This window comes from Armigeres subalbatus, chromosome 2 (genome assembly GCF_024139115.2).
Source record: "Armigeres subalbatus isolate Guangzhou_Male chromosome 2, GZ_Asu_2, whole genome shotgun sequence".
Lineage (NCBI taxonomy): Eukaryota > Metazoa > Arthropoda > Insecta > Diptera > Culicidae > Armigeres > Armigeres subalbatus.
In genome coordinates, this window is record NC_085140.1 from 57,447,398 (window position 1) to 57,462,339 (window position 14,942).

Below are 14,942 nucleotides of genomic sequence, written 5' to 3' on the forward strand. Positions count from 1 at the left end.
TGAATTCCTTGAGGAGCCTCCAGAAGAATTCCGGTGAAAACTCCGGAGGAATACCTGGAGCAGCTTCTTTTGGGAGCATTTCATGGAGGAAGCGGTATTTGCAGTATTTCATGAAGGAACTTTATTAAGTATCCGTGTAAAAATTTGTGGAGGAACTATCATAGAAATTCCGGAGAATTTTTGATACACGAAATTGATTCACGCCGACCCACGCTGCCCCCGGTTGAGAAAAATTATCTATCACGCCGCCGCCGAAAAAAATCAATCGGCACACGGGTTCTAATTCACACTATCCAGAATTCATGTCCGTTATCCTGTCCGTTGTTTGGTGACAACAAAGGGCGAAACAAAAAAAAATAATTTCGATGGAGAAAACCCTGATTGATCCATCTTGCGGTGTTTGTGCCATTCTCGTACATTAGACATACTGAAAAAAATTGAGTGAGAATTTCTTAGCGTGTTTTTTTGTATGTATATCGTATTTTTCTTATAACTTTTGATCCCTTTGTCCGATCTGGCCAATTTTCAATAGGAAACAATGGGAGAGGATTCCCCGTCGAATGCAAACAAATCGAATCAAGATAGTTTCCTAAAAGGTAAGCGAGTTTTATTTTGCGCACATACAAACACACACGCACACACATACACACAGACAGACATCATCTCAATTTGTCGAGCTGAGTCGATTGGTATATAACACCAATCCGGACTTTTCCAATCTCCGGACTTTCTATCACAAAATCGTCTTGGAAGTGAATATATAGCATTTTCGTTACACCTTGGTGTACGAGAAAGGCAAAAATGTGGCGGCGGTGTGCTTATGTTTCGAATAATACATGTTTATATGTATTGCAGATCTATAATTCTTGCGGCCAATATCTGCAATAAATAATGATTGTCCGTGTAATGCAACAACAGACCAACACTTTGCCGGTACACAAACACAATTATCCCGAAGGAAAGAATCCTTGATTTACGCTGCTGTGAAAAGTTTGAATTATGTCAAATAGATTACATACTAGATTGTGATTGTAGAATAATCATCAAATGATTTAGGATTTTATCCCAGGATTTAATTCTACCATATTCTTCTTCTTCTATGGCTCTACATTTCAACTGGAACTGGTCCTGCTTTTTAACTTACTATTCTATTAGCATTTTCTTAGTTATTAATTCAAAGCTGTTCTATGCCCGCCATTGCATGAGTATGTATCTTGTGTGACAAGTACAATGGATATAAAATGCCCAGGGAGTCGAGAATGTTTCCCATCCGGAAACATCCTAGACCGAACCGAGAATCGGACTCGCATCTTTCGGTTTGGCAATCCTACGCCTTTGTTCGCAAGGCTAACTGGAGACCCCGCGTTACATGACATTATTTTGGTGAATTAGCTTGGGTGATTGGTCAGTTAATATATTATCTGCGTCGCGTATTGAATGAAATAGTTTGATGGACATGATATCAAAATTCTTCAAACGCAGGTTCATCTATGGTTGCAGAGCGTTGCATAGCGTGGGACGACAACATGGAATCTGATTGTCCTCTGCACCAACTTGATTTATTGGCACGAATGATTATATGAAGTAAATTAAGCTTTACCATTTTGGTAGATTATATTTGTTGCTTCATTCTTTTGTCAATTAAAGTGCTGTTTAGCTTTGAAAGATGGCATGATTTATACTCCGTATCGCTTGGAGTTGTACAAAAGTTCAACAATTTAAAATAAAATCGTTTTCTCCAAGGTTTTCTCGTTACATGATTTTACATTCAAATTTTTATTTCATGCAATCGATGGTAAGATAAACATATTGTTTTTGAATGTTTTCAAATGACCACTTCAATTCATTTGATGAATATTAATATTGAAGTCAAACTTAATTAAAATAGCAAACATCTATCAAACCATTCATATTTCGTCGTTTCAAACGCCATATGTCATACAGTGCAACGCATGATCAAGGAAAAAAGTTATAACCAACTCATTCCCCTTCTAATCGAGCGCCATAAAACGACTCCAACTTCTAATCCTAAATGACATAATCACAAGAGTGAGTTGTTACAACCCATGTCGCAACTCTCCGGCGAGGTGGCGTGGCGTTGCGTTGTGTTGCTGTGTGTGAAATGTTGAACCTCTCGCATCGTGACGCGCCGCCGCCCGTCGCCCTGTCGCAGCAGATGTCGATGAACCCTTTCAGACTAACTCCACCGACAGTGTGCAGCTCAACTACATACTTTACAATGAAACAAAAATAAACCGAAAGTCTTGTTGCAACCAACTAACCGTCGACCAACCTCCCGTGTATTGATTCGCAATTCACACTGACGACTATTATAGCAAACCAAAAGGAAAAAGTTGCAAACTCACGGAAATCACGCACATTCTTTGTACCGCGCCGCCACCGACAAACGACAACGCCTGGACGACAAATGGTAGCACACTGATCGACCCGTGATCATGTAGAAACTATTCGAGAATAGAGATAATGACTGACATAGAACATAAATTCAAAAAAACATAATTGAAAATATCTAAAAATTGTAAAAAAAATAGAATTTGCGTTCGAAAAACCCTGGAGAACAAATGGAATCAAAAAACATTTTCTTTCTATTTATTTGTCAGTTAAATGCTTGCAAAGCTCATTTTTTTCAAGAAAAAAATTATTAATAAATGCTTAATTTTTTGCAACAAAATATTCTCATTATTCCATTGACGGAGAAATACAGAACATCCCACAAATATGATGACGATTTCGTATTTATTCATCAAAAATTCCAACCGTGTTAAAGAACATATATATTGAAGTTGGACAAACTTGTTCACTTTTCCTGGCTTGAACGGAGTGCGCAGTACAGGTCTCGTTTGCGGTGCGAAAAAAGGAGCATTGCAACAACGCACTCTGAAAGTTCTCCCGAAGAGCAATGGGCTACGAAGGACTGGTCTTCTGGGTACGCAAAGACGTACGCTCTTAAGACTCGCCGGCGATGGTACACCACGAACGGCAGGGTAGTGCCGCGTTCACAGTTACGTAATTGTAGTTTGCTAAAGGAGGCGGAGAGCGGGTCGCACAACACGAACATTGCGAGGGGCGAAGAACATTTTTCTTCAAGTAAGCTGGTGCCATTTTTCCACGTACCCCTACGGGTAACGCAATGTTCCAATCGATTGGTGATTCGATCGGGTTTAGTTCAAACGTTGGAAGTGGTGCGTATTTGCGATTCCGCACTTGATGTGTAGGGGAAAGATGAACGGTTCATACAGTAATTGGGCAGGTATTTTGGAACAGAGTATCTCCTTTGCATGTAAAACTTTGTACGCAAGCTAATAATGAGGACTGGTGTGTGAAGAAGCGGTTTCATTTAGTTCCAGATCTCCAATAATTCGAAGCAAAAAAACCAAGAAGCTCTTGGGGTTGGGCAACTACCAGAGGAGCAATTTGAACACGGTGGCAAAACCAAGTTGGTATTTATTAGTAGTATTTATCAGGAGGGGCTACTGCCGGTGGAGTATATGGAAGGTGTCGTATTCCATCTACAAAAAGGCGATGAGCTGATTGAGAGTTCGTGGGGACTTCTGGCCAAGCACTGTCCTTCGGATCAGATGTTCTTCTTACTCCAAGTAACTACTGCGTAATCCCTAATTTTCAATTCACTCTGGACAATTCATTGGACCCCCTTGCAACACCGTCATGGGGATCGGGTCGAAAGGTTGTCCTCGCGAGGCTTCGATCTGCCTACCTCCACATAAACCGTCACAAGCTTGGGTGGAGATTGGCATGAATTAATTGTTCCACTATTGACATCGGTGCAGCTGTCTGCCGACTTTGTGCTTTGCCGCCAAAGTTCACCATCTAAACATTCAGTTCATGTTCCAGTCCGAGGGAACGCAATCAGATGTAAACATTTCGAACGCACCCGCAAAATAAATCACCCTGATTGAATCTCATTTTTCACCTCTCGATAACGATTTAAGTTGCTTTCCAGTTCTGCGAAGTCAACTAAAAAAATCGGAAAATCACCCAATTGATACGCTCATAATTCAGCCAATTAGAAACTGGATCACGCCGGCACCCCACCGTCGAGAGTCTCATCGGGAACAAATCGACTCAACCGCACTGACTTTGTAACTTTTACTGCCTCCACCACACACACACACACACACACGGGGACGGGACGGGAGTGAGACACATTATTCTTGGATTGGGACTGCGCTGCAGCGCACGCCACAACATGCCAAAAAGGATGGAATAAGGGATGAAGTCGAATTTAGTGGCAAAAGTTTGCAGACATCCTCCATCCTGGATCCGGAGCTTGTTTTGCTTTCGTTTGTTCGTCGTCGTCCTGGCCGTTGCGCCGTTGGGGAGAACCTGGGGCGGGAGCCGAACGAGAGACTTTATGGTTTATTTGATTTAGTTCCCAATTTGATGCAGTGCTTTCTGGCGAGATTATGGTTTCTTATTCTTTTTCGGAGTTTTTTTTTGGAATTTGTTAGCATGGGAAAACTGCTGTGTCTTAAGCGTGTAAGTTTTGTGGATTATATTTTATTTGGGAGTTGAACAACCTTCTCCGGTGTGCAGAAGTGGATTGCGAACGAATTACAACGATTGAAAATTGAATGAAAGCTTCGTGTGAAAAAGAGAATCCACACATTTTATCATCATACTTGACTTAGCTACTGAATGGAAAAATACTCGGATTATTACACTTAGCCTTCCATAAATCAGTTCTCGTACCAACTCGGAATTTAGCTCTACAAAACCAACAAGAACCAAACAAACCCAAACCAAGAATTTGTTCAGTAACAAGAAGTTCCGTCTGTTCTTCTCACTACCATTGTTAACAGTTCATGAAGAGTTGGTACGCATTAAAACACCTAACTCAATTTTTTCCAGCGATCAGTTCAGCCTAGGATCGGCATCGAAGTTTTTTGAAGCAATTGATGAAAAGTTGCTTCCGCTGCATACAGTTCCGGTCCGTACGGTTTTGCTTCAAACGGAAATTCGAGTCTTTCAATGTTGTTATACTTCAAAAACTGCTGTTGGTAGCGAGGACTAAATAAGATGAATCCTTAATTACCACAATTTTTAGCTCTAGCTCAAAAAATGGTTCAATTTAGGCCTAATTCTTTCAATAATGTAATTTTATATTTTGTAGCCAGAAAACGGTAGAATAAACATTTTTGTTATACATTTATAGTCATTTTTTATTTCTTTTCAAAAATCATCTACTTTTCAGGCCGTTAGAATCTATTTGTAAGGATTCGCTCGTACAATTAAAAGACGTCCTTTCAGATCCGGTGCAAAAGTCAAAGTGATTTATTACGCATATAAAAGTCTACTACGATCATCTACATATATTACAGCCTACTACATCTCTCCTTTACGTTAAAAATATTTTTATGACATTTTAATAGTTAAACACAATTTAACAAAATTATCTGTTTACATTAATTCATACGCTTGCATTTATAAAGAACATAATCTTTCAAGTATTCTGGTTTCCGATTCTTCCGACTACATCGATTCTCTCGAGTATACATTTGCTTCTGATCCGATACTTCATGTTCTTGTGGTATTGGTTTTGGGTTGGATTTTGAATTCAAAATATCGTCGATAGGGGCTGTAAATCTTTGTGATTGTTCAAATGGGTTGCTGCATATTAACAGTTTTGTGTGATTTACATGTCTGTCGGACCTTACACCGGTATCCATATTTTCCAATGTAAGGCGTGTTCCTTCTCTCTTCAAAACAACATGAGGTTGAGGATGAAAATTTGTAGTTAACTTATTACGTTTGGAGAAATTTTTACAATTACATGATCTCCGACATCAATTTTTGAATACTTGGCATTTCTCTTATGATCCGCATACTTCTTTCCTTTCTCCTTTCTTGAAAAATCTAGTTCTCTCACTGAATCGTTTCCTGCAGTGCCAACTATGTCTGGAAGTTTGTCTTTCAAATTTCGACCAAAAAGCAACTTGGCTGGAGTTTCGTTAGTAGAATGGGGAGTGTTCCGGTAAGCTAGAAGAAAATCTTGCAAGTCCGATTTCCAGTCACGGTTCATGGCAAAACTTATTTTTATTGTTTTAAGTAGTGTCCTGTTATATCGTTCTACCAGCCCATTTTTAAAAGGTGCATAAGGAATCGAATGTAAAATGATGATTCCATTAGTAGTACAAAATTCAGAGAATTCTTCAGATGCGAACGGTGGTCCATTGTCACACACTAACTCTTCTGGATATCCAAACCGTGCAAATATTATTCGTAACTTATAAATAGTAGCTTTTGCAGTTGTGGTAGTCATAACTTCTACTTCAGGATATCTGGAAAAATAATCGACGACTACCAACAAATGAATTCCATTAGTAACTTCCATAAAGTCCAACGCTAATTTTACCCAGGGCTTGCTTGGCATACAAATGCGTGTTATAGGTTCCACACTTGGTTCAGATACCAGTTGACATCCTTTGCATGTTTTCACATATTGTTCGACCATGGTGTCGATTCTAATCCACCAAACCTTTTCCCTGAGACGCCTTTTCCTTGCTTGAATTCCCAAATGTGGTTCATGAGCAAGTTGTAAAATTTTGATTTGTAGGCTTCTTGGGATTATAATTTTTCTATTTTTCAAAATTATTGCACCATTCGACGAAAGATCAGTTACAATCAATTTGTAGCGATTTAGAGTTTTGTAGCCATCTCCTTGGTGGATATGGAATCCATTTCATCAGTTCTGTGAGTTCAATGTCTTTCTTTGTTGCGTCAATAATTTCCTGTAATGTGATAGCTATAGGCTTAATGTCATTAGATAATAATCGAATAATCCTTTCACATTCTTCATCATAACTTTCTGTACAGAGTGTCCCTTCCTGACATAATCGTGATAACGGATCTGCTATGTTGAATTTACCGGGCTTATATATCACACGGTAATCATATGACATTAACCTAAGCTTCCAACGTTCTATTCTTGCGCAAGGTTTGATTCTATCTTCAAATATTGTCACTAAAGGCTTGTGATCAATGATCAACCAGAAGAACTTTCCATACAGGTAGAAATGGAACTTTTCTGGTGCCCAAACAACAGCTAAAGCTTCACGTTCTGTCTGTGCATATCTTCGTTCAATTTCAGATAATGTCTTGGAAGCATACGCGATTATTTTTACAATACCATCTTCATTTTTCTGAAATAATACTGCACCCAATCCTACTGGACTCGCATCGGTTACAACAAAAGTTTCCATGTTTGGATCAAAGAACGACAAGGTTTCATTGTTTGCTAGGGACGCTCTAAGTTTGCCGAAAGCTTCCTGGTGAACATTTGTCCATTTGAAATTTACACCCCTTTTTACTAATGTGTTCAGAGGGCTTGCTATGGTAGACAAGTTCGGTATATGTAAATTTACGAATGTGACTAGTCCTAAGAAGCTTCTTACTTCTTCCGTCGTTTTTGGTTCACGGAACTTGGTAATAGCAGCAAGTTTCTCAACCGACACTTTTACACCCTGTGCAGATAAATGGTAACCAAGAAATTCTAGTGATGTGACACATTCTACGGTTTTCGCATCGTTCAGAACAACATTGTATTCCTTCAAGCGATTTTTGACCAGTTCGGTTCTTAGCTAGAAGGACATAAGTAATAGTAGTTAACTTCAAATATTTAACATATTTGAAGAAATATGTCTTGAGAATGTCTTCATTAGGTGCATGGATTAAAATGTCATCTATGAATATTATTATCCATGGAAAACCGGCCAAAATTGTTTCGATACATTTTTGAAATAATTCCGGGGCGGCAGATAAGCCAAACATGAGCCGTTTATATCGCATTAATCCGAGCGGCGATATGAAAGTTGTAATATATCGACAATCCTCTCGAAGCAAAAGTTGGTGAAATGCTTGTTTTATATCAAATTTGGAAAAAACATGGCTTCCTTTCAGCCGGCAAATCATTTGTTCGAATGTGGGCAATGGATGAACTTCTCGAATGATTGCCTTATTTGCTTCACGCAAATCTATAATAATTCGAACTTCTGTAGCACTTTTACGTTTGACAATCATGGGTGATACCCATTCCGATGCTTCGAACACCCGTTCAATTATGTCAAGATCTTCTAATTCTTTAGTTTCAGTAATGTTAGCTCCTCTAGAGGAATTGGAATTCGTCGATATGATTGTCTGACTGGTGGTATAGACTTATCTATTTTTATCGAAGCACACATATCTGGGTATTTTAATTAAACTATGCATTATACACGTCATATAAAGTTAAACAATACTAAATTTACCTTTGATGCAGGTCACCTCAGGAGTGAGCGTACGTAGGAACTTCACTATGCCTAGTTTTTCAGCTGTTTTTCCAGAGAGCAGCGAGCACCTGCCGTCCTTGATGACAAAAAACGTGCTAACACAGGATGCTCCGTCAATCGAAACTTCCATTTCTGCCTCTCCAAGCACCGTTAAAGGAGTTGTTGAACCATATGCCCGGAAAATTTTATCACTACCTTTCTTGATGGAGTACGCTCTGAAACCTAAGCGTTTCAATGTAGTCCAATCGTCCGTGCTCAATACGTCTTCGTCCGCTCCGGTGTCGATAATAAAGCGAAGAGTGACTCCACCGACATCAGCCATCACCGTTCGTTTGCCTTCTAGATGGAATAATTCTCGAATCTCCACATTTTTGGTAACATCGTCGATCTCACGTACGAATTTCGGTTTCCTATCCGTATTCTGGTGTATTCCGTTGGCCACAGTTTTTACGTCGCTGAACCGGTACTTTCGATTGTCTCTGCAACAACGTGCGAAGTGCCCAATTTTGTTGCACTTATTGCAGCGAAAGGTTTTAGCGGGACAATGCTGATCGTTTGATATATGGTTCCCAAGACATCTGGTACACTTCGTGCTTGGTTTCTTGTTTTGATTGTTGGACATTTTATTGAAGGTGTTTAATTCGGCTGAAACATTTGATTTCCCACGGAACTCTTGAACCTTAATAACAATAGAAATATTTTTTTTTCAAAGAATTCCCTTTTTTTATGTTTTATTTTTAAGTTAATACCTGCTTGTTTACTGATTCATACGTCCTTCCGATGTTCAACATATCATCGAGGGAAGTATCAGCTTCGAGATGCTTTGCTCTCAATTTATCATCAGTTGTAGCAAATATTATTTGATCCATGATCATATTCTCACTTTGGTCTCCAAAGTTACACAGCTCTGCTTGGGCCCGTAAGCGAATAAGGAATTGATCAAGCTTCTCGTTGGGGTTGAATTGGAGTTGTCTGAATTTGAATCGCTCGTACCGCAGTGACATACGAGGTGAATAGTAATTATCGAGCGCCTCTATTGTTACACGATACGGATTGTCCATCGCAGTACTTTCATCCATCGACACTGTTTTGCCTATTTTCCGGACATCTGCACCTCCGAAACACATGAGGGCTTTATACATCTCATTATGGTCCTCAACTCCTTTCAATGAAAGAAATGCTGTGAACTGATCCTTCCATTCTTCCCATCGAGAGCTTGTCGATCCATCACCGATCTCAACAAATGGCGATATGTTGAAACTCAGCTACGAAAATTGATTCATTAATGCATGAAACCACTTTTACATAAACAAATATGTATATTATTTTAGGAATATCGACTTGTTGATTGATTTGGACTCATTTTAATAATTTCAAAAATATTTCTTGGGTATCCATGACAACAGTTTTCTGTGAAAGGATATTATTTATCCCTTTTTTTTTTCAAACTGAGATTATTCATGATAATCTCCGCGATTCTTTCCGCGATTCCGCTGTCATCAGAATTTGCAACTCATAATGGACTGGAAGCACTGGCAGTGTTCCCTACATTTTATACTTTTATTTATTTTTTTTTCCAGTAGACTGAGTTACCTAACTCCTATACTTATTAGAATGGACTGGAGCCACTCGTAGTGCTCCCTACATTTTCCTCAGAAATTATACTGAATTTCTGAATCATTTCATTACATGCTTTAATGGGCTGGGATTACTCGAAGCATCCCCTACATTTCAGCATTCAATACTCAAAATTTCTGAATTTCCAACTACGTTACGGAACTCTTTAATAATCTATTTTTTGCCTTTCTCGTATACTAAGTATACGGTAAAGGCTATAATTTCACTCAAAACCAAACTTTTGATAGAAGGCTTGAGACCCATAGTGCCATATACCAATCGACTCAGCTCGACGAATTGAGGTGATGTCTGTCTGTGTGTATGTATGTATGTGTGTGTGTGTATGTGTATGTGTACAAATTTTGTAGACACACTTTTGGAACTTAGCATTGCCTGATTTACTCGCAACAAGTCGCATTCGACGGGGAATGCGGTCCCATTGTTTGCTATTGAAAATTGGCCTGATCGGACATTGCATTTCGGAATTATTGAAAATCATTGTTTTTTCCCAAGGGTCCCCTTGGAAAAAAATTACAAAATCGAAAAAAAATTTTTCAAGAATGGTGGGAATGCATAGTAATTAATGCAAAAACATGCAAAATGATAGAAAATATGCGATCTATCCCCTAAAGTGCTTTTTGACCTTTCCTATGTGATTTTTTCAGTACATTTTACGATGCACGAGAAAGGCATCATCGCCGCTAGGTGGATTAATCTGGGTTTTTTCCTTAGAATATTGTTAATAAAGCAATAGAAGTCATTAAGTTGACAATGTGGGCCCTCCTTAGCTGTGCGGTAAGACGCGCGGCTACAAAGCAAGACCATGCTGAGGGTGGCTGGGTTCGATTCCCGGTGCCGGTCTAGGCAATTTTCGGATTGGAAATTGTCTCGACTTCCCTGGGCATAAAAGTATCATCGTGCTAGCCTCATGATATACGAATGCAAAATGGTAACTTGGCTTAGAAACCTCGCAGTTAATAACTGTGGAAGTGCTTAATGAACACTAAGCTGCGAGGCGGCTTTGTCCCAGTGTTGGGGATGTAATGCCAATGAAGAAGAAGAAGAAGAAGAAGAAGAAGAAGAAGTTGACAATCAATCAACTTTCGATCTCATAAAAAATAGAGATATTTATTTTATTACCTTCGACATTTTAATAATTTCTTTTTTTTTTCTATATTGTAATTTGTTGCTTCAAGTTTACTTCTGTTTCGCTAAAGATAACTTGAAAATTTACTCCACGCTGATCTTCACGAAAAAATGTTTCCCTCCCGGTCCGTTTCGGCTCGTCGCCACTGTAAGGATTCGCTCGTACAATTAAAAGACGTCCTTTCAGATCCGGTGCAAAAGTCAAAGTGATTTATTACGCATATAAAAGTCTACTACGATCATCTATATATATATTACAGCCTACTACACTAATACTCCTTCGAACAATTAGCTAAAAAAACTAATAATAGAAATATTCAATAAAATATGATCAGAATCTGATAGAAATTCTTACCAAATGGGTATGTCCTTACCTGTGAAATGAAGAGAAAACAATTAGTTAGTTTGATCACAAACTATTTAGTTTGTTAACTAGATTGAAAAGTCATTCAGTCTTTTTTTGATACATTTTGTTGAATAGACATTTGATCAAAATAAATCCTTGATTGATATGATCGCCAACGTCTATGAGATAAACCGACCTGGTCAAATAAATGTTAAAGTTGTAATATTTTGAATTTATAATCCAAAAATAACCCAATTGTGTGGCTATCAGAATACAGATCACTGAAAGTTGACAAATACTGTTCCGAATATGAAAAAGGGGCTTAGCCCTTTGGGCCCGTTTATTTCTACTCAGTCAGTGAGAAGAAAAAAAAACAAGCGTTTGAGATTTTTTTGTCAAATATTTTAAATCGATATTACCATTTCAAAAACGAGTGTTAGAAAAGGTTGGTTGTTTTGTATGCTGCGAGTAATGCACGGATGTAAAGTATCTGATAGTATTTAATATATTCCACCCAGGAAATTTCGAACAATCAATAACATTAGTCCGCATTAGAGAATGTTTTGTTTTGCACGCCGTGAAGGGAGATGGGAGTCGGATAGCAGAATTTAAACCTTGATATTCAGGAGGAATTCGCAATTTTATTTCCATAGAAACATTCAGAAACAGAAACAAACAGAACTTCCGGAGGAATATCCGGAAGAACTTCCGGGGGAGTTCGCGGAAGAACATCAGGGGGAGTTCGCGGAAGAACATCAGGGGGAGTTCGCGGAAGAACATCAGGGGGAGTTCGCGGAAGTATAACAGGGGGAGTTCGCGGAAATATAACAGGGGAAGTACACTGAAGAACATCAGGGGGAGTTCGTGGAAGAACATCAGGGGGAGTTCGCGAAAGAACATAAGGGGGAGTTCGCGGAAGAACATCAGGGGGAGTTCATGGAAGAATATCAGGAGGGTTCGCTGAAGAACATCAGGGGGAGTTCGTGGAAGAACATCAGGGGGAGTTCGCGAAAGAACAACAGGGGGAGTTCGTGGAAGAACATCAGAGGGAGTTCGCGGAAGAACATCAGGGGGAGTTCGCGGAAGAACATCAGGGGGAGTTCGCGGAAGAACATCCGGGGGAGTTCCCGGAGGAACTTCCGGAGGAGTTCCCGGAGGAACTTCCGGAGGAGTTCCCGGAGGAACTTCCGGAGGAGTTCCCGGAGGAACTTCCGGAGGAGTTCCCGGAGGAACTTCCGGAGGAGTTCCCGGAGGAACTTCCGGAGGAGTTCCCGCAGAAACTTCCGGAGGAGTTCCCGGAGGAACTTCCGGAGGAGTTCCCGGAGGAGTTCCAGGAGGAACTTCCGGAGGAGTTCCCGGAGGAGTTCCAGGAGGAACTTCCGGAGGAGTTCCCGGAGGAGTTCCAGAAGGAATTTCCGGAGGAGTTCCAGGAGGAACTTCTCGGGGGAACTTTCGGAGGAGTTCCCGGGGGAACCTCCGGAAGAGTTCCCCGGGGGACTTCCGGAAGAGTTCCTGAGGGAACTTCCAGAGGAGTCCTGGAGGAACTTCCGGAGGAATTCCTGGAGGAACTTCCGGAGGAATTCCTGGAGGAACTTCCGGAAGAGTTCCCGGGCCGAACTTCCGGAAGAGTTCCTGGGCCGAACTTCCAGAGGAGTTCCTGGAGGAACTTCCGGAGGAATTCCTGGAGGAACTTCCGGAGGAGTTCCAGGAGGAACTTCCGGAGGATTTCCAGGAGGAACTTCCGGAGGAGTTCCAGGAGGAACTTCCGGAGGAGTTCCAGGAGGAACTTCCGGAGGAGTTCCAGGAGGAACTTCCGGAGGAGTTCCAGGAGGAACTTCCGGAGGAGTTCCAGGAGGAACTTCCGGAGGAGTTCCAGGAGGAACTTCCGGAGGAGTTCCAGGAGGAACTTCCGAAGGAGTTCCAGGAGGAACTTCCGGAGGAGTTCCAGGAGGAACTTCCGGAGGAGCTCCAGGAGGAACTTCCGGAGGAGCTCCAGGAGGAACTTCCGGAGGAGCTCCAGGAGGAACTTCAGGAGGAGTTCCAGGAGGAACTTCCTGAGAAGTTCCAGGAGGAGTCCCAGGCGGAACTTCCGGGGCAGTTCCAGTGGGAACTTCCGGAGGAGTTCCAGGAGGAACTTCCGGAGGAGTTCCAGGAGGAACTTCCGGAGAAGTTCCAGGAGGAACTTCCGGAGAAGTTCCAGGAGGAACTTCCGGAGAAGTTCCAGGAGGAACTTCCGGAGAAGTTCCAGGAGGAACTTCCGGAGAAGTTCCAGGAGGAACTTCCGGAGGAGTTCCAGGAGGAACTTCCGGAGGAGTTCCAGGAGGAACTTCCGGAGGAGTTCCAGGAGGAACTTCCGGAGGAGTTCCAGGAGGAACTTCCGGAGGAGTTCCAGGAAGAAATTCCGGAGGAGTTCCAGGAGGAACCTCCGGAAGCGTTCCAGGAGGAACTTCCGGAGGAGTTCCAGGAGGAACTTCCGGAGGAGTTCCAGGAGGAACTTCCGGAGGAGTTCCAGGAGGAACTTCCGGAGGAGTTCCAGGAGGAACTTCCGGAGGAGTCCCAGGAGGAACCTCCGGAGGAGTTCCAGGAGGAACTTCCGGAGGAGTTCCAGGAGGAACTTCCGGAGGAGTTCCAGGAGGAACTTCCGGAGGAGTTCCAGGAGGAATTTCCTGGAGGAGTTCCAGGAGGAATTTCCGGAGGAATTCCTGGAGGAACTCCCGGAGGAATTCCTGGAGGAATTCCTGGAGGAATTCCTGGAAGAACTTTAGGAGGAATTCCTGGAAGAACTTTCGGAGGAATTCCTGGAAGAACTTTCGAAAGAATTTCCGGAGGAGTTCCAGGAGGAACTTCCGGAGGAGTTCTGGGAGGAACTTCCGGAGGAGTTCCAGGAGGAACTTCCGGAGGAGTTCCAGGAGGAACTTCTGGAGAAGTTCCAAGAGGAACTTCCAGAGGAGTTCCAAGAGGAACTTCCGGAGGAGTTCCAGGAGGAACCTCCGGAGGAACTTCCGGAGGAGTTCCAAGAGGAACTTCCGGAGGAGTTCCAGGAGGAACTTCCGGAGGAGTTCCAAGATGAATTTCCGGAGGAATTTGTGGATGAACTTTTGGAGGAATTCCTGGAGGAACTGCAGGAGGAATTCTTGGAGGAATTCCTAGAAGAACTTTAGGAGGAATTCCTGGAAGAACTTCCGAAGGAATTCCTGGAAGAAATTCCGGAGGAATTCCTGGAGGAACTTCCGAAGGAATTCCTGGAGGAACTTTCGAAGGAATTCCTGAAGGAACTTCCGAAGAAATTCCTGAAGGAACTTCCGAAGGAGAAAACTTTCGGAAGAATTCCCGGAGGAACTTTCGGAAGAGTTCCCAGAGGAACTTCCGGAGGTGTTTTCGGAGGAATTTCCGGAGGAGATCACGGAGGAACTTCCAGAGGAGTTCCCAGAGGTGCTTCCGGAGGAGTTCCCGGAAGAACTTCCTGAGGAGATGGTGATGGAACAACTGTTCCGTTCTCAAGAAACACAAGTGCTAACAGAAGCTCA

The 14,942-nt window shown here is 41.7% G+C and overlaps 1 protein-coding gene across 1 annotated transcript in view; it reads right to left on the reverse strand.

Annotated features, from left to right (window-relative positions):
* Positions 1-14,942, reverse strand: part of LOC134208685 (ecdysone-induced protein 74EF-like) — a 717,955-nt gene that overhangs the window by 257,650 nt on the left and 445,363 nt on the right. The gene's annotated exons all lie outside the window — the stretch shown is intronic.